Source organism: Balaenoptera acutorostrata, chromosome 2 (genome assembly GCF_949987535.1).
Source record: "Balaenoptera acutorostrata chromosome 2, mBalAcu1.1, whole genome shotgun sequence".
Lineage (NCBI taxonomy): Eukaryota > Metazoa > Chordata > Mammalia > Artiodactyla > Balaenopteridae > Balaenoptera > Balaenoptera acutorostrata.
This window is the reverse complement of record NC_080065.1, coordinates 52027596-52047997: the sequence shown is the minus strand read 5'-3', so window position 1 is coordinate 52047997 and position 20402 is coordinate 52027596.

The following is a 20402-nucleotide window of genomic DNA, read 5'->3' as shown; positions in this document are numbered from 1 at the left end:
TGAGGTGGGACAGCAATGGCATGGGAGATTTGTTACATAATACAGGAGGATTGATCAAATAACTAAATATATGAAGACTAAGAGGACTGGATTGCTCACTGGTGGGAAAGGAGGTTACATGTATGTAAAGGGATTAACTTAGAATGAACTCCGAGGTTTGAGATTCGAATTAAAGATATCAGTGTGAGCTCATGGATTTCAATATATATAAGTATATATCAAAACAAACATACCTATGTGTGTATATGTATAACATAATAACACACACATTTCCCAAGCTCTATCTACTGAGGGAGTTGAAGAGGCCTGGGAACAGCAACATTCCAATAGCAATGAACACATTTAGCACAAACTTGCTTTTCAGTAGCATTCTTTACCAAAAGAAACCAGGAAAAATGGCTAATTCCAGGGCTGGTGGCAGGGAAATACAAGATGAAACCAGCATCTCTTGTTGTTCCAGAAAGCCAGGAAGTGCTCATGGAGACATCAAAAGGACCCAGAAGCCAGTCTTAAGTGGCTTCCGCTGGCCAACATGGTGACAAGTTGAGATCAATATACGGATAATAAAAGATTATGCCCGTTGAATAAAATAGGAAATCATGAGTCTGTACAAATAAATAGATTAATTAATTAATTGATAGAAAGTTTGATGAGGAACAGGATATTTACATAGTTTGATAGTACTTCCCACAAAATGTTCGCTAACTACAAAGCAACAAAGAGTAACTTTACAAAGAGAAGCCTGGCTGACAGCCCTGTGATCAGGCAATCCAAGTGAACATCATCAGTAGCCGTCAAATTGAAATCCTGTGCCACCTGATAGGCAGCAATGAGAAGAACACAGCATAACTCCTGTGATAGTCCTGCTAGAGATTCTTAAATTCAATCTAATCATCAGGAAGCATCAGACAAACTCAAACTGAGGGACACTCTGCAAAATAAACTGCCTGTAATCTTCAAACATGTCAAAATCTTCAAACATGTCATGAAAGTTAAGGAAAGACTTCAGAACTGTTCCAGACTGAACGGGACTAAAGAGACGCAACAACTAAATATAACAAGTGTCCCTAAACTGGATCTGTGTGCTGTAAAGGACATTGTTGAGACAACTGGCTAAACTTGAATGGGTTCTGAGGATTAGATGGTATAATGAATCGATGTGAATTTCCTGATTTTGACAGTTTTATCCTGTTTATCTAGGAGAATGTCCTTGTTTGTAGAAACATACATAAAAGTTGGGGGGAAGATGGTAAAAATGAGAGTAAGATTGGCAACTTACTCAACTGGTCCAGAAACTAAAGTTCTCAGTCCTGTACAGTTGATCCTTGAACAACACAGGTTTGAACTGTGTGGGTCCACTTATATGGGATTTTTTTCCACTAAATATGTACTAGAGTACTACACATCCTCCTCTAGGTAAAGAGATGGGGGATTGGGTCCAGCAAGATTAGAGTTTACTCTCAGTGAGACTTAAGAGATACTGACTCTCAATGGCTTTAGATGATGCATTTATATTTCAGCATTAATGCAACTAACATTTAGCATGTCTTCAATTACAAGAAGTTTATGGCATCTATATAGAACTAATTTCAGATTCTACAGCCTCAGGATACTGCAAACATGTTTAGAATGTGTTTGCTTTAAGTACTGAATTCAGTCAGACTATTGCAGAGAACAAACTACTACTCTAACTTGTGTTGGGTATTTGTAGGCTGTTACTTTTATTATCTGATGATTATGATGATGACAGTTTGGACCACCAGCTGCTTCAGAGAATCTGACACCCTTTCCTCTTCTTCCTTACGTCAACCCGTGATGAATCCCAAATTCTTCTATTATGGTTAGCTTTTGCATTAGTCAGTGTTCTCCAGAGAAAAAGAACCAAAAATGTGTGTGTGTGTGTTTATTACAAGGCATTGGCTCACATGATAATGGAGGCTGCGAAGTCCTAAGAACTGCAGTAAGCAAGCTGGAGCCCCCAGTAGAGCTGATGGCTTAAGTTAAAGTTCCATTCCAAAGGGCTGAGAACCAGGAGAGCCAGATGTGTAGTTCTACCCTGAAATACCGGCTCTTTTTGAGACTCAAGAAGTTCCCTCTTACTTGCAGGAAGGTCAGCCCTTCTGTTCTATTCAGGCCTTCAACTGATTGGATGAGGACCTCCCATATTGGGGAGGGCAATCTGCTTTATTCTGTCTACCAAGTCAAATGTTAATTTCATCCAGGAACACCCTCACAGAAACACCCAGAATGATGCTTGACCTAATATCCAGGCACCCTGTGGCCTAGTCAAGTGGACACATAAAATTAACCACCACTGCTTTATTACATACAGTAAGATTCATGAATTTTAAGTGAGCAATTCAATGGGCTTTAACAAATGCACAAGGTAGTGTAACAACTACCACAATGATGATACAAAACATTTTCATCAACCCAATGTTGTCTTGTGCCCCCTGCACTCAATTCCTTGCCCCCAACCCCTGCCCCCTGGCAACCACTGATCTGCTTTTTATCACTATAGCTTTGCCTTTTCTAGAATTACATATAAGTGGAATCACACAGGATGTAGTCTTTTATGCCTGGCCTTTTCACTTAGCAAAATGCTTAATGATTTATCCATATTGTTGAGCATATCAGTAGTTCAGTCCTTTTAATTGCTGCATAGTGTTCCATTGTATGGATGCACCACAATTTGTTTATCCAATTCACTCACTGAAGGACGATGGGTTGTTTCTTGTTTTTGGCAATTATTAATAGACCTGCTATAAACATTTGTGTATAGGTTTTTGTGACAACATAAGTTTTCATTTCTCTAAGTACCCAGGAGTGGGATTGCTGTGTCATATGGAGAGCATATGTTTAAGTTTGTAAGAAGCTGCCAAATTGTTTTTCAGAGTGGCTGTATCATGTTGCATTCCCACCTGCAATGCATAAGAGTTCTAGTTGCTAAGTGTATTCCTAGTAAACAGCATTTCACAAGCAACCACGAAGGAAGTGTAAGGAGGAGTAAAGGGAGAGAAATGCATAGAACATGGTTGCTCTGGAAACAAACTAAGCTACTTTAACTGAGAGAGCTTCAGAGTTTAGATACTTCAGTAAGAAGGTAAAAAATGGTGATGAAGAGGCAATTATCCCCTAAAATGTAGTGAATATTTGCTGAAACAAAAGGAATTACAGGCTGTGAAAATGGCCTGTGGCAGAGAGAGTTAGAAGAAAAATAAACAAGCCTTATTCAGTAAACAAGCCAACAGTTAGGAAAAACAGACCTGATGACTGAAAATAGAGAAAAGTGTTCAATACAAGACATATTCCCCCTTATTTTATTTATTTATTTATTTATTTATTTATTTATGGCTGTGTTGGGTCTTCGTTTCTGTGCGAGGGCTTTCTCTAGTTGCGGGGAGCGGGGGCCACTCTTCATCGCAGTGCGCGGGCCTCTCACTATCGCGACCTCTCCCGCTGCGGAGCCCAGGCTCCAGACGCGCAGGCTCAGTAGTCGTGGCTCACGGGCCCAGTCGCTCCGCGGCATGTGGGATCTTCCCAGACCAGGGCTCGAACCCGTGTCCCCTGCATTAGCAGGCAGATTCTCAACCACTGCGCCACCAGGGAAGCCCAACCCCCTTATTTTTTCTGTTACTCTAACTGCAGTGTGCCCTTGTTATTGAGGAGTGATTTATGTTTTTAATATTAATTATCTATAAATATACATATAAGACATATCTACATGAGGGCATATGGCATAATGCAGTGTTTCTTAAACCTTAATATGTACAGGAAACACCTGGGGATCTTATAAAATGCAGCCTCTAATTCAGTATGTCTGGGGCAGGGCCTGAGCTTCTGCATTTCTAATGAGGTTCTAAGTGAGGACAAAACTATGAGGCTGCAGACTGCAGGCTCACGGTTATGAGTGCCGACTCTGGAGCCAGACTACACAGGTTCAAATCCTACCTCTATCACTTATAGCTGTGAAACCAGGGCACATTTCTTAGCCTCTCTTCCTCAGTTTTCTCATCTGTAAAATGGAGATGCTAGCAGTACACAGTACCTCACAGGGGTGTTTTGAGGATTATATGAGTTACTCTACATCAAGCACTTAGACCAGTGCTAGGCACATAATAGGTGCCTTATCATATTCCTTTAGGTTTCAGTAGGTTCCAGTGGCCAAGGCAGCAATCTCACAGCTTTAAACCACGTTGACTGGGTCCTACACAGTGCTTTAGTTCCTCCTAGGTCCTGTGCCGTACTTCTGGTGGCAGCCACTAGCTCTACTTGTGGTGCTCATTAAGGAGCCCATTCAGAGCCACTAGACTGAGACTGTGTCAGAAAAAGAAAACCCACTGAAAGGATTTCAAAGAGAGAGAGATTGACCATTCAGTGTGCTTTACCTGGTGGAAATGTCGCCAGGTTCAGCCCCATGGGGCGACTGGGGCCTCCACACAATAGGTATTTCTACATACAGGACTATTGCTGGGACACTGCTCAGACAGTGTGTTTGAAAGAATTTCCAGCCTAACCTGAGGGCCCAGCTGACAGCTAAGATTGCTGCACCCAGATGCCCTTCTCTCCAGGAGGACCAGGCAGTCATTGGGCCACACAAGCCAGTGAATAGACTCTTTACTGTTGTTTGCATCATGCCCCTTTAATCTGCCTCCAGCACCCCTGTAGACAGCCTAATTGGTCCTCTGGATCCAGCCCTCTTTGGCCTGTCAGCTCAGCTCTATGTTCATGGCCGGCTTTCATCTCCCTGCTTGCTTGGCATATTGCTCTATCCTCATAGTTTTCTGATGTTAAAACGCAGCTTGTAGAGCTTAGACGATCTTCACACCATTTCTGCCTCCCTGTTAGTAACTGTACTAGAAAAACAGCTGTTAATCTCAATTAGGTTTTGATTGCTAATTAGCAGCTACCTGTCAGGTAGCCGCTCTCTTCCTGGTCCCTTTAACTATTTCTCATGCAACTGGTACACTTGGTTTCCATGAGAACCATTTAGCTAGATACCTTCTCCATCAAAGCTGCTACCTCTTCTGTGGCTTTTATAATATCTTTCCAGTAAGCTCTGAGGTTCTCTGTCTACTTCCCTGCTCCCTGGTTTTCTTAATTTCATCATTTAGCCAGTTTCCAATTTAAGCCACTCCATCTATGGCCAGTGTGTCTTGGAAAGGAAATCAGGGGATTAATAAGTCCGTTAATTGAAGTCAGGTTAAGAACCTGTGCTTTAAAATTTCATCTTTAGACTTCTGTTTTCCGGTTCTGCATGTAAGAAGCTTGGAAGTTACCACTCCATCCTAACAGGTAAAAAGTTGATCAAACTGAAAAACCAACAACTAGAAGATTTGATTCTCTCAAAATACTCTTTCTATCACTTCCACGGGCACAGGGGATCAGAGAAGAAATAGATACATATGCTTCATGTTTTATCATGATTTACTTTTCCTTTGTGATTTCTTATCAATAATTTATGCTTAAAGAGGACTTCTCATTCTACATTTACCTCTAGCATTTAATAGGTTAAAGGTCACCCATGGCAATTTATTTTAGAGTGGTAATTTAACTTTGTTTTTCCAAATGGTTAACCATCTGTCCCAGAACCATTTATTCAATAATGATTCTTTTTCTCACTGATTTGTGATACCACCTTTAATATATACTAAGTCTGCATCTATACTGGGGTCGATTTCTGGGCCATCAAATCCATTACATTGATCTGTCTGCCAATTCTTTTGTTAGTAGCACACTACTTTAATTATTGAAGTTGTATTATCTGGTAGGGCAAGTTCTCTTTCATTAGTCTTTACTTTCCATATATTCTTGGCTATTTTGCCCTTTATCTTTAAAATTACATTATCACACTCCCTTCTCCCCATCTATCTTGTATTTCCAATGAGGATTTCATAAATCTATCAAGTATTTTCTAAAAGATTGGCATCGCTTTTCCAATGCAAAAACTTTATATTAATTTATTCAACACTTCTTTTACATTATCTCAAACTTTTGTAGTGTTCTGCAAATAGTCAAATACTTTCCTAGGCATTTTATCTTTTTTGTTGAAATTACGAAATGGGACTTTTTCATTACAGTTTCTTATTCCTATTTTGAGAGAGATTTGGGGGTGGAGTAGGGGCAATATTTGCAAGAAGGCCCTTTTTGTAATAAGAGAATTCAATGTGAATTGAGAGTTTTGGCTCATGAACGTGGATGTTTATTTTGGATTTCAATATGTTTGAATTAATGGCAATGCTTGGTGGTTCTTGACTCAAAACTCATAATAATATGCTTGCATTATGCTGAATTTTTACAATAAAACAAAAAGAATGTTAAAAATCTAATAACAGAAATGTAATTCAGAGTTAAGTTGCTCTTCAGTAGCCAGGGACAATGGAGTGCATCAAGCATACAATTAAGCAGATACCCTCTTTTTCATTTTATCCAAGGCCAGTTCACTTAGTGCCTGAGTATTGCTAGAATGTCAGCCCCTTAACAATATTTTTTAATTTAGTTGATATTCCCAAATGATCTTTCCAATTTTGAATGATGTTTTGCACATTGCTTTTAGTTTGCAAAGCAGAATGTATTCTTCAGGTAATAAAATCTTATCCTGGTACTAAAATCCAGCTAGGCATGCTCTGAAGATATGTTAACATGAAAATGCTGCTACATAATACTGGGGGATATATAAATTTGAAGAAAAGATTATTTTAGAAGAAAATCTTACTTAAAAAGTTAAACAACCATAACTACAAAAAAGAAAGATAGAAAGGAAGAAAATCTCAAAGTCTAAAGTATTCATCAAACCTAAAGTATTTCGTCAGATCTAAGATACTACCAATTATAAAACACACAATTATTTTGTGTACTGCAAAGTCAGAAAAAGATTCTACCAGGTAAATTATGTCCTGCTGTAGATTATAAGACTCATCCCAGTTTTAGAGATTTTAAAATTGAGGGGGAAAATGTACTTAGAATCAATGATATATGTTAGAATGCTCTGAACTGTAATTAACAGAAAACTGATTGAGAAATATGTTGGCTCACATCCCTGGAAGCTGAGAGGAAGGGCAGCTTCAGGAAGGGGCTGATCCAGAAATTCAATATTGTCATTAAAGACCCACTATCCTATCACAGGATCAACTTCATTCTCTAAGGCTGGTTCCCCTTCTAGGTAAAAACATAGATGCCAGTAGCAAATGGGCTATAGAATTCCATGTTCACACTCAGTCTAAGGCAGAGGATTATTTCCAAATAATTAAAAAGAAATTTCCTAAATGTCCCTAACCAACTTCTCGTGTTCTCAGCAGTCCAACTCCAAACTGAGTAACCTACCTGAACAAACTACTCTCTGAGCCGTGTTGTCCAATATGGTGATGACTCACTCTTATGGTTGCCTGCAGAGGCAGATGGACCCTCACCTAAAATTTGGTTCAGATGTTGAGAATGATGATGCCATATATACACACCGAGGGTATGAAAAGTTTCATAACTTACATTATTGAGGTCTCTGGGGAGAGCAGGGCAGTCCTCTGAAACAGGTTTGGGATGGCTTGAGAGCACAGGGATAGGAGGCCGGCCTGTTTTTTTATTGTAATAGGGGTGGGGCCAATGGGAGAGTTCCTGGATGTGGGCAGGAGTTTATGTGGTTTGAATCTCCCATCAGTGCCAAAAGAGGGAGCACCTAGGCTTTCTTCTCAGCTTGCATGGATCTGGGGGTACAGGGGAAGAGAAGGATGAGGCTTAAAATCTGTCAGAAGTCAAACATCAAAAAACGGAGTGAGATTTCTTATTACACTCACTAAAGGAGATTGTCTACATTTAAATTAATTAAAATTAAATAAAATTAAAAATTCAATTCCTTGGTCACACTGGACACATTTCAAGTGCTCAGTAGCCACATGTGGCCAACTTATAGAATATTTCTACTATCCCAGAAAATACTGTTGGACAATGCTGGTCCCTAGAGCAAGGGTCAGCAGACTATAGCCCATGGGCCAAATTTCATCCAGTATCTGTTTTCGGATAGCCTGCTAGCTAAAAATGTTTTTTACATTTTTAAATGGTTGAAAAATCAAAAGGAGAATGATATTTCATGGTGTGAAAATTATATGAAATTAAAATTTTGGTGGCCACAAATAAAGTTTTCTTGGAACTCAGCCACATCCACTCACTTATGCATTGTCTGGGCTGCTTTCACACTACAGTGGCATGAGTAGTTGCAGCAGAGACTGTATGACCATAAAGCCTAAAGTATTTACTACCTGGCCCTTTACAGGAAAGGTTTGCTGACCCCTGGTCTGCTGGAACAGGATGACCCTATCCACTCAGGCTCACTCCTAGATGTGGTGGGGTCAGGTTCCCCTGAATCTCATTGGGTACGTGGGGGCCTGGAGGATACCTGAACAAGCTCAGAGTTCTGTTGGGAAAGAGAAAGCAGAGTTGGATGCTGGGTAGGCAACCACCAATGCCCACTACATCTAATAGGAAACATAGACTAACATTTAACTTCTGTATGGAACTGAGCTGATGGTCTCCAAAGTGGATCCCTACTCACTAAGCAAGTGGCATTTCTTACTATAACATTGCAGTCTTTCCACACTAAGACATAACACTTGAATTCTATTTTATGTTCACCATTTCATGCAAGACCCATGCTTTCTCAATCCTGACATATAAATTTTATATTTATCCATTTTATTTCATTGTTACTGCTGGCACACATAAGATACTAAACTTCAAACCAATTCCTGTGTCACAACCTTCACCCTCACTTTTTCCCCTACCTCCTCCATCTCCCCTATGCCTGCCTCCTGATTTTCTGTCAACTACTTAAATTTCTTACTTTAAAAGATCCCTAAATAACTATGGTGAGATAATTTTTAAAAGTAATACCTGTGTAAGAATTTTTAACGTTAGAAATTATTGATCTTTTAATCTGTAGAAATTTCATCACTACCCATTCATAAGTTCACTGAGTTTCCCCCCACCCCCAGAATAGGACACACATTCTAGAAAATGGACTAGAGCAGAATTTAGTTGATGTTACAGGAAACATTGTTAAAACATATTTTCATCTGTTTAGGATGCAGACCATGGTTCTGAATACACAGGATATAATGTAAGCGAACTCTAGAATGAGAGAACAGGATCTCTTATCTAGAGAATCTGAGGTAAATTTAACTCTAAAATGTCTTAGGTTTTTTTTTCCAGTGGGTTTATCAAAGTGGAATTTCACAATAATTTAAATGGATGAACATTCTTGTGAATGGTCAATAAGTTTTGAATGAGAAGCCTGGGCACTGACTTTGTAAATGTTATAACAGCACACTTTTTTCCATTGCTTGTAACAGATAAAGTTTGAGGATTTTAAGAAAGGTGAATGGAAAAGGGAGAGTGGTTCAGTTAACTAAAAACAGAAGAGGTATGTCAGGTGAGAACATTTCATTTTGACTAGTTTTGGAAAACTGTTATGATATTGATGTTTTGGAAACCTAAAAAAAGTCCATTGTTGCTCTGATTGCTTATTGGTTGGAATGGAACAAATTGTGGATTTTAACATTTGTGTTGCCCCCAAAGCTATTCTCTTCTTAAAAACAAAAGATAAGAGTGTCTTTATTAAAGCATTTTTAACTTTTGCCACAGATGGAGTTAAAAAAAAAAAAAGGTACAGGGACTTCCCTGGTGGCACAGTGGTTAGGACTCCGCACTCCCAATGCAAGGGGCCCCGGGTTCGATCCCTGGTCAGGGAACTAGATCCTACATGCATGCTGCAACTAAGAGTTCATATGCCACACCTAAAGAGCCCACGTGCTGCAACTAAGGAGCCCGCCTGCTGCAACTAAGACCCAGTGCAACCAAATAAATAAATAAATTTTTTTTTTTTTTAAAAAAGGTACACAGCCCTGTTGAAACAGCTCACAACCTTACCCTCTGCCGACCAGGGTGGGAGGATAGCAGGTTTTTCTATGTCCCCGAATGCTGACGTGCATCACTGGAGGAAGGGAGGGAGGGAGGGAGGCTGCTGAGGTCCCTGAGGAATGGGCTGTAGGAACCAAATGGGACTGAATTTCAGGAGAGAGAGAAAACAGAGAGGAAGAGCAGGATTGTGTTTATGTCTGTTCAACTTCCCTTGCTGCTTCTCAGAATATATGAGGTTTAATCTTCAGGTGGGTAATAGGACAATAAGAGGCATGAGGAGGAATTGTTTGCACAATGCACTCTAGTCATGTAGAGGCCACATACCACATCTGCCCACTACAATGCCCCTGAGGCCAGGCTGGGAAGATTGTTCCCTCACTGTTAAGGCCCACGTTTGCATCCTCAGTCAACAGCCATGACAACTCAGTTATTCCAAAATCTTCAGCCTGCCTAGCACAATAGCAACAGAAGAGGTCAAGGTGGGCTTTGTTCTACCCCATTCTACCTGAACGGCTTTTATTTGGGGGATGGAGCCAAGGAGTAAGGGCTGTAGATACTACGTGTCATCAGAGTATATAATGTTAATACTTTCCTTACCTCGCACATCTGCTTCTCCAGTCTGCACATGCTTCTTTCTGTATATCCTTTGAAGCTCTTTGAAGACAAAGAAGCTCTCTATCCTTTATCCAGGAAAGTTCCACATGCAAAGAGGTCCTTTCAAGCGAGCTTTTAATCACACCAGAAACAGGTTTTCCCTGTAGTTTCCTGTATGTGGCTGGCATACTGCAGGCCATGCTATTCTCAGGTTGAAGATATTATTTCCCAACACCTGAAGATTATGTGTCTAGATACCTTAGAATAGAAGAGATGCGCTGATAACCATATTAAAAGCATAAAATACCATTATATTTTTCAAGGTAGAGTCAGGTTTAGTTAATCAGAATTGGTTCACAAGATTCCATTTGTTTCTGTGTTTAAAATAGTGTCAGGTTGACAAGTCTTTTGTTCCCACACTATCACATTGGCTTCTATTCTCATCTGCGTGATACCCAGACAATACAGATAAGCTAAACATGGTTTAATCAATTCTGACTCTTCTGATCTGACTGATACTTTTGCATGGATTTTGATTAATCAGAAATGTATAGAATATTCATGCCTCATCCCATAGTTATGACAGTGCAGACTTGGCTTTTCACATGTTCAGAATGATGCCACAATTCGAAGTGTCCCTTTCATCTGACATACTACTAATTGAATGATTTCTTTTCTTTTTTGAAATAATAGAATAGCCTGTTGGCTTTGTACTTTTGAAATGGGAAATGTGGTTTAGAAAAGCTTCTGTGAAGTGTTACCAAGGGTAAATAAATTTGTAATGAGGTAATTCACATACTCTCAACACAAGAGAATTTCTAAGGGCTTTATTGACTTGATGAGGAGAATAATGGAAAAATATCTGAAATGAACTCTGTAGAAAATATCAAAAGATTCAAATAAACATAGAAGGTGGATATTATTTTACCTTGAAGGGGAGCACACTTTTTTTTCTGTTCTCCATCAGGACCTTTACTTCCAAATCCCTGAAAACACTGCCAAAAGAAAGGTAGAGGAATGAGTGGAGAGAATAGGATATGGTCTACAACACAGGGCAGATTTCTGGCGTCTTATCAAAAGCAAACAGATACTTTCTAGTCCATCTGGAGAAAGCAAAAAGCTAGAAATAGCATCATACTCATCCTTACAAAAACAATAGCAACAACATCAACACGCACACAAAAACTAGACAAACAGCAAATCCACAACAACATCAATTTACCCTGTCAGAGAGCTAAGGAATGACAGATGCCTACAAAGAGATGAGGTGAAACATTTTCTTACCTGGGACAAATGCAGCTAGACACTGGTAGAAGAACTTAACTAAAATTGTTAAAAAATTGGTGAAGACTGAGTATAGGTTAGCAAAGGCTGAGTGTAAGTAAGTAATTCAGAGAATACAGAACTGCCTGTGGTTGTAGATTTTCACTCACTTGCACTTTCTTTTTCATTAACTTTAGCAGGTACTCAAAAATAAATAAATGGGACCTAATTAAACTTAAAAGCTTTTGCACAGCAAAGGAAACCATAACAAAACAAAAAGACAACCCTTAGAATGGGAGAAAATATTTGCAAATAAAGCAACTGACAAGGGACTAATTTCCCAAATATACAAACAGCTCATGCAGCTCAATATCAAAACAACAAACAACCCAATCAAAAAATGGATGGAAGACCTAAATAGACATTTCTCTAAGGAAGACATACAGATGGTCAACAAACACATGACAAAAAGATGTTCAACATCAATAATTATTAGAGAAATGCAAATCAAAACTACAATGAGGTATCACCTCACACCAGTCAGAATGGCCATCATCAAAAAATCTACAAACAATAAATGCTGGAGAGGGTGTGGAGAAAAGGGAACCCTCTTACACTGTTGGTGGGAATGTAAATTGGTACACACACCCCCACACACCCACATACTCCTAGGCATATCATATCCAAACTGCTCAAAATCAAAGAGGGGAAAAAGAAAGCAATCTTAAAGGCAGCGAGAGAAAAACCACTTTGCATACAAAGATAAGAATGACAACAGACTTCTTGTCAGAAACTGTAGAAACCAAAAGACAAGGGAGTGACAATAGCACTGAAAGGGAAAAAAAAAACCCCTGTCAACTCAGAATTCTAACCCTGGAAAAATATCTTTTAAAAATGAAGGAGAAATGAAGAGTTTATCAGACAAACAAAAACACAGTATTTATTGCCATCATATCTGTCCTGCCAGAAATGTTTTTAAAAGGTCTTTAGGCAGAAGGAATATGGTATTAGACAAAAACTTGGGTCTACACAAAATTAAGAACTATGGTATGATGTATTTTCTTATGTTTAACTAAAAGGTAACAGAGTAAAGCAAAAAATAATTATTTGATTCTCAAAATGAATGCAAAATTTTCTTGACAAAATTCAACATCCATCATGATTAAAACCCCTCAGCAAACTAGGAACAGAGGGAAACTGTCTTAAGATAAAGCGCATCTTCTAGGAGCCTACAGCTTATGTCGTATATGAAGACTAAATACTTTCCCCCTAATATTGGGAACAAGGCGAAAATTTCTTTTCTAACCGTTCCTATTCAACATTGTACTAGAAGTCCTAGCCAGGACAGTAAGGCAATAAAAAGAAATAAAAGGCATACAGATTGGAAAAGAAGAGATAAAATTCTCTATCACAGATGACATAATTGCCTATATGGACACTACAAAAGAGGTCCTAGAACTGATAACTCAGTTCGGCAAGGCTGCAAGGTACATGATCAATATGCAAAAATTAATTACATTTTTATATGTAAGTAATAAAATTTAGAATTTGAACTTAAAAAATAACAATATCATTTGCAATATCACTAAGTGCAGGATCTATATCTTGAAAACTACAAAACACTTATGAGAGAAATCAAAGAAACCTAAAGAAACGGAGAGATATTCTGTATTCATGGATTGTGTTAATATTGTTAACATGTCAATTCTCCCCAAACTGATCTAGAGATTCAAAGAAATCACAGTGAAAATCCCAGGAAGATGTTGTATTAATATTGATAAGTTGTTTGAAATATTTATATGAAAGAAGAAAGGAACTAGACTAGCCAAAACAATTTTGGAAAGGAAGAAAGTTGCAGGACTCACACTAGCTGATCTCAAGGCTTACTATAAGCTATAGTAATCAAGACAGTAAATACTGGCAAAAGGATAAAAACGTGTATCAATGGAACAGATAGATTCCAGAAGTAGATTCACACATATGTGACATCTGTTTTTTGGCAAAGATACAGAGACAATTCAGGAGGAAATGACAGTCTTTTTCAATAAATGATGCTGGATGTCCCTACACAAAAAAATTTCACCTTAATCCTTACCTTTTACAAAACAACTCAAAGTAGATCATAGACTTACAGATAAAATGTAAATCTACAGAATTCAAGCTCCAAGAAGTCAAAGATATCCAATCTATGTCAAATTACACTTAGTGAGTAATGGCTAGATTATGCAAAATTATAAGTTCCTCCTCTATTGCTGGATTCTTAACATCTCTGAGCCTCCTCTGAGCAGATACTCACAGTGTGAAGTCCAAATGCAGAAGTTGGCACACAGTGGGCCCCCAGCAAACGTGAGTCCCCATGACAGTGTCTAACAGATTCCTTTTTATTGTCCATCTTCTTCTCTAAGTCTGTGTGGCTCTACTTTGCTATCAAGTTCTCATTCTACTCACTGTAAGAAAAGGTAAATCAAAACAGACCTAAAGGGCTTCCCTGGTGGCGCAGTGGTTGAGAATCTGCCTGCCAATGCAGGGGACACGGGTTCGAGCCCTGGTCTGGGAGGATCCCACATGCCGCGGAGCAACTGGGCCGGTGAGCCACAGCTACTGAGCCTGCGCGTCTGGAGCTTGTGCTCCGCAACGAGAGGCCGCGATAGTGAGAGGCCCGCGCACCGAGATGTAGAGTGGCCCCCTTGCTGCAACTAGAGAAAGCCCTTGCACAGAAACGAAGACCCAACACAGCCCCCCCCCAAAAAAAAATAAATAAATAAAAATAAAGGAATTCCTAAAAAAAAAACACTGACTTTACAAAAAAAAAAAAAAAAAACAGACCTAAAAACGTTGCTTTCCTCAGTTGGCTGTTGCTTCTGTCCAATTTGTCCTTCTTTGGGGACCTCTTTGTGTCAGTTTCTGGCTGATCAGTGTTCACAACACGTCCTGATTTAGTATAACCTGCAATTTTCATGAACACGAAGAGACATTCACTCCCTCATCCAAATTAATGATGAAGGCGTTAAATAAGACCATCCCCGACAGCCATTTCTACACCTTCCTACAACCAGATACTTTGCAATTTATCAATAACCTTTCTTTGTGATCTTGTAACTAATTTTGGAAATAAAATTCCCTGAGACATATCAAATCTTTACCAACATAAGATATATTACATCTCTTACATTTCCTCTTCATCTATTCATAAGTCTGTCAAAAAAAGCTATTGTGCTGGCATGATTTGTTTCTTTGAAGCCTAAGCCACTTATTGTTCCTGATATCATCACTTTCCTGCTACTTAAACACACACATGGACACACACACACATAATAATCATGGCTGGAAATGATGTTTACAGGGCGATAATTGCCAGTATCTCTCACTTCTTCTTTCTCACTTTGAAGAACAGGCTATGTTTCATATTCACGTCAGTCCAACCATCTTGTAATTTTCCTGATTCTACACCAAGAGCTCAGCCTGATTTTCTGTGATTACTATGTGAATCTTATCAGGAGGCACATCCTCTGAATCTTGAGCTATGTCCTGAGTAATACAGGCCAGCGTCAAGGAGGTCCCTGCCTCTTCCCAGTGCCAGGGAAAAGCACTTTCCAGGCTCCAAAAGGGAAGCACAAGAATCCTAGGTTCTGCCATTGGTGGAAATATTTTTAGGGAGTTCCTGTGGAGATACACAGTTTTAGAAAATGACAAGAATTACAGAAATCAGTTAAGTAATAGAAATTCTACCTCATTTACATGTGGCTAAAAATAGATGAGGAATTTTGGCCATTTTAATCTCTTAAATATTTTACTTCTTTTGATGCCTTGTCTTTTAAAGAAAGGAAATTGACATTTATGGAAAGCCTATCATAGGCCAGACATTCTCTAGCTCTCATTTAGTCCACATAACAACCCTTAATTTATATTTTATTATCCCCATTTTACAGATGGCATTGTAGAGACTGTAATTATATGGTTATGCCTAAGGCCATAGGGCAAAGGATAGATCTGGGACTCATATGCAGTCTGTGTTACTTCAAAGACCTGTCATTCTACACAATCCATACTATTCTTTCATTTTCAGAATATCATTCCATGACTGTAGATAAGTCTCTTAACTACTCTGACCCGTTTCCTCACCTGTGAAAGAAGAGGTTGGCATAGCTCAGCACTGGGATATGTGCTTGTTCTAATACTCTGAGAGCCTTGAAGAATTTGAATTCAGGGCAAGAGAAGACCTGATGGTATTTCCTATAGGGAAATATTAATTTTAAAAGATAGAAAAAATATATAGAGAGAGCAATAAGAGGAGGGAGGTATTGGTCTAAGTAAATATGGGTGAGATTCATGCAGATTCTGAAAGTTTAACAACTAGAGGCAAGTTTGCAGTTTTAGGATGCATGAGGAACTGAATTCCCATTAAAGTTGTCTTAGACACCCCAACAATAAAGATGGGAAATGCATGGATTTAAAAGTGTATGATTTCTGAACGGCTGATTCCAGCTCTTGAGTTTCTATACTGCACCAGGTAATCAAAAAGAGAGTTGTTTGCACTGAGGTCCATCCTTTTGAAGAGCATGATTCTGTTTACTGATAGTTCCAGAAACCCTCATCACTTAAAGAATTTAAATTACTAGTGTGCTCTTCCCTTCTGTTTTACATCCCTTTCCTCCCTCTTCCTTTATTCATAGTAGACAAGATGACTTTTCATATAATTTAGTACCTAAATTTAGTGATCTAAAGTTGTGACAGGTGCTATTACTTATATGATTGACTATGTTCTCAATGTTCCCCTCCCTCTCCTTCCCTTCCCTCCTTTCTCCTTCCCTCCCTCCCCCTCCCTCCTTTCTCTCCTTCCTCCCTCCATCCCTCCCCCTTCCTCCCTTCCCTTCTTCCCTCCTTCCTTTCTTCCTTCCTTCCTTCCTTCCTTCCTTCCTTCCTTTCCTTCCTTCCTTCCTTCCTCCCTCCCTTCCTTCCCTCCTTTCATATGGAGCACTGTTTTACTTTAAGGAGTTACTGTGTTCTCATTTGTAGCTTTTACAAACAGTATCATATTTTAAAGAATTCAGTGGGCACAAATTTAATTAAAAATTCTCTATATTTCTGTGGAGTGAAGTCAGCCTAACTCTTTTAAAACTCTCTGATGGATCAAGTATTTTAAGCAAGTGTCCCTTTCTTGGCAGCTTCAATACAATGAAATCTTCTGGAACAGATTTCTCTGCATTTCTGGATACTAGGTGAGGAATGAGAAACATGGGCTAGCTGGTAAAAACTCAAGACTGAAGTAGCCCTTCAATCATATTGAAAAAAAATATGTATTTAAAAAATTGAGATGCATGTAATTTTCTGACTTGATTGAACTACAAACTCTCAGCAAGAGCTTGATTTCCAGCCATTATCCAGACCAAAGAGGTTTGGATGAGCTCCTGTTAAGTATGCAATTCTAAGCTCTCTGCATTCTGCTCATCAACAGTAAAGGCATGTTACAGATGACAAGAGGAGGAGCTTTTGTGCCCTCTAACTTCCACTGTCTGCGCCATTAGCAAGCATTGCACAGTATTCTAGCACATAATGCCAGCATGGCGCCCTTTCCCAGAGCAGCTATTTGGCTATCCCCCTTTGGTTACTTCTCTGCGCTGGGAACACAAAAGGATGGCAAATCTAGGATAACAAATCCCACTGCATAATAGCGTCAGGGATACAGAGTGGTGGTGAAGTTATTAAGCCACATGGAGCCCCAGTTTTTCTTTCTTTAAAATGGGGGTAATGTGTACTATTCAAGTGTGGTAAAAATAGGTGATATATATGTATGTATATAGTGTCTCACAAAATGCTGAGCTAGAAAGCACAATAAAGCACCCCTGGCATCTGGTGGTTGTTGGTATTGTCTAATGAATGCAACAAGCACATATTGAGGGCCTGCTTCATGCCCATTCCTTGCCAGGCTCTGAGATGACAGACGGAGGGCTCTTGTCCAGGCAGAGACCCCTCCCCCAGCCTGTGCTCTTCTCAGGAAAATGTGCCCAGAGCCCCTCGCCAACCCCCGGTCTGGTTAGGCCTCCATCGTGTGCTGCCTTCTCATCCAGCTCACCAGGCCTGTGACTCATGCAATTTCAGGCGTGGAAGGAACCTTTGCCAACAAAATGAAAGAGGAGTTCTAACTTCTTTGTTTCCCAATTTCTGAACCTAGATGGTCATGAGAACTCAGATGCATGCTTTTTTCCTCACAGTGCCTCAAAATGCATAGACTTCTTAGTTCAGGCCTAAAGGTGATTTGCTCTTTATGAATATAATAGCCAAGGTGTCAGTGCTCAATCTGAACATATCTTAAAATTGTAGATATGATGCCTTTTTTATGAAAAGGTTTTAGGAAGCTGCAACTGTGTGACATGTGCAGGTGGTTTAAGTATGTGTATGTTTGTGTGTGTGTGTATGTGAGTGTAGCATGAATTATGCATGCTCTTTTAGAAAAATTATAAAATTGAGAAATACCGAAGGAAATAAAAATGTAACTTACCCCAAATCCTACTATCCAGAGTCTATTTCATTGTTAATCTTCTAGACTCTTTTGGTTGTTCATATATGTGCATCTAAATTTAAAATGTAGACATCCTGTAATAAAATAGGCTATATTTTACATGCTGATTTTATTCTACTCAATAATATTGTGATTCTCTTTGCATGTCTATAAATATATATCTCCATTCCAAATGACTATAAATATCATAATTTATTTAATCAATTTTCTATTATCAGACAGTTTGTTTCAATTTTTTACTCATAAATGTGATCTGAATATCTCCGGCTTTACTAGTCAGTGAGTACAAATGTAGTCCCAGTAACATTAACTTCCCAAATTAATGTAACTCTAGGGCCCCAACTCTATGGTTTTCAAAGTCTTCCTCCTTAAATATCGTACTTCTCAGAGTCTACAGGAGCGCTTACCTGTGTCAGTGGGTCATTCCTGGCTATTGCTTGCCTCCATGGCCACCAGACTCATTCCATGCCTGACAGTTCCACAGGGATACACTTTGGGCTGGAACTTCGCTTCTGTTATTGTACCAACTCATCACCGTGTTCTGAGAATCTGTTATTTCAAATGTTGACACAACCAAAATACCATCAATGTACTTCAGAATTGACTTTATTGCTCTACCACCCCTGGAAGTGAGAAGGAACGGATATATTCGCTATGCTCAGCTAGGGTCCCATAGCAAGGCTGGTCAAAGCCCGACTGTCCAGTGTGAGTGACACACTCTATGGTTCTTGCATAGCTTTTGTCTCTGAGTGCCCACCTGTCCTCCCTAGTAGAGGGAGGGTGACCAACCATTCCAGCTTGCAGGGACATTCCTGATTTTAGCAGTGCAAGTCCCATGTCCCAGGAAACTCCTCAGTCCCCTGCAAACCAGAATGGTCAGTCACTAGCAGAGGGAATGGTTCAAGTACTGGCATCAGCCAACATGCCGTGTTTACCACCACTGTCTCCTTCCAAGACTAGGCCCTGTGGCTAACCTGGCTTGCTTTTTCCTCTATAATAAAATTCTTCTTAGGATCCCCCCAATCTAGTTTCCACTGGGGCCACATTCACCAGACATACCTGATACATCTCAACCTCAAAAAAATGGCAGTGTTTTAATTATTTTATCCTCAAGAAGCTTTTGAGCTCCTCACTTAGCCTCGTGCTCAGCCTCTTAAACCAGTGGAAGCAAACACACATGTAGTGGGAGAGATGTTGCCTGACCCCACTCTGTAGAAACTCTGGAATCCCAGCACTTTCACATAAACGACACTCTGATGAACATGTTGTACTTAGAGCACTATGTATAAGTCTGATTGTTCCTCCGAGATAAATTCCCCAAAATATAATTGCCTTTTGGTTTTTGATACATATTGCCAGAGTGCCCTCCAGAAAGCCTGTTCCAATGTACTTTTTTTGGTTTATTTTTAAAATAAACTTCTTTTTGGTTTATTTTTCGGATTATTTTTTAAACCACACAAATTTTTATCCAGGATGAAAAGAAGCTCTGACCTGTTTCTAGGATAACAGAGAACATTCCATGCCAGAAAGTCCTTGCCAGAGGGGAAAGGGAGAGGATATGAGAGGAGGGCCGGAGAAGAAGAGTTCCAGAGTTGCCTGAAGGAACATGAAGCTTTAATACGCCCCTTCCACTCAGTGCTTTGTGGTTAATTGTGCAGCACCTTCTCCTAGAGTACTTGTGCAGTCCCTCTAGCACAGTGTTTTCTCTTTCACTCAGGTTCAAATTCCTACAGGCTGTCCAGGCAGACCCCAGCCAGGGAATCTGCACTTGGAAGGAAAATAGAGGCTGGGAAAATTCCAATATGACTTATCCTCTTTTCTTGTTTGATTCCCACAGAATCTATGGCTGTTGGCCCTCAGGAAATAAAAATAATGAGAAACCCAAACCCAGGTCACCCTTAGCAAAATGAAGCAGTTGTCTAGTTAGCTGGAGAGTAGTCAAAGGTGGGGGAGTAGTCAAGGTAGTCAAAGCCAGTAGTCATCAGGCAGGGAAAGTGAAACCTGGGAGCATGGAGCAGATCAAGTGATTTTTACCCCATCAGATATACTCAATCCATACGCCGGGACGAAAAACACAGGAGATGAGTGCCAAGGGCATGTCCATTTCTATACTGTT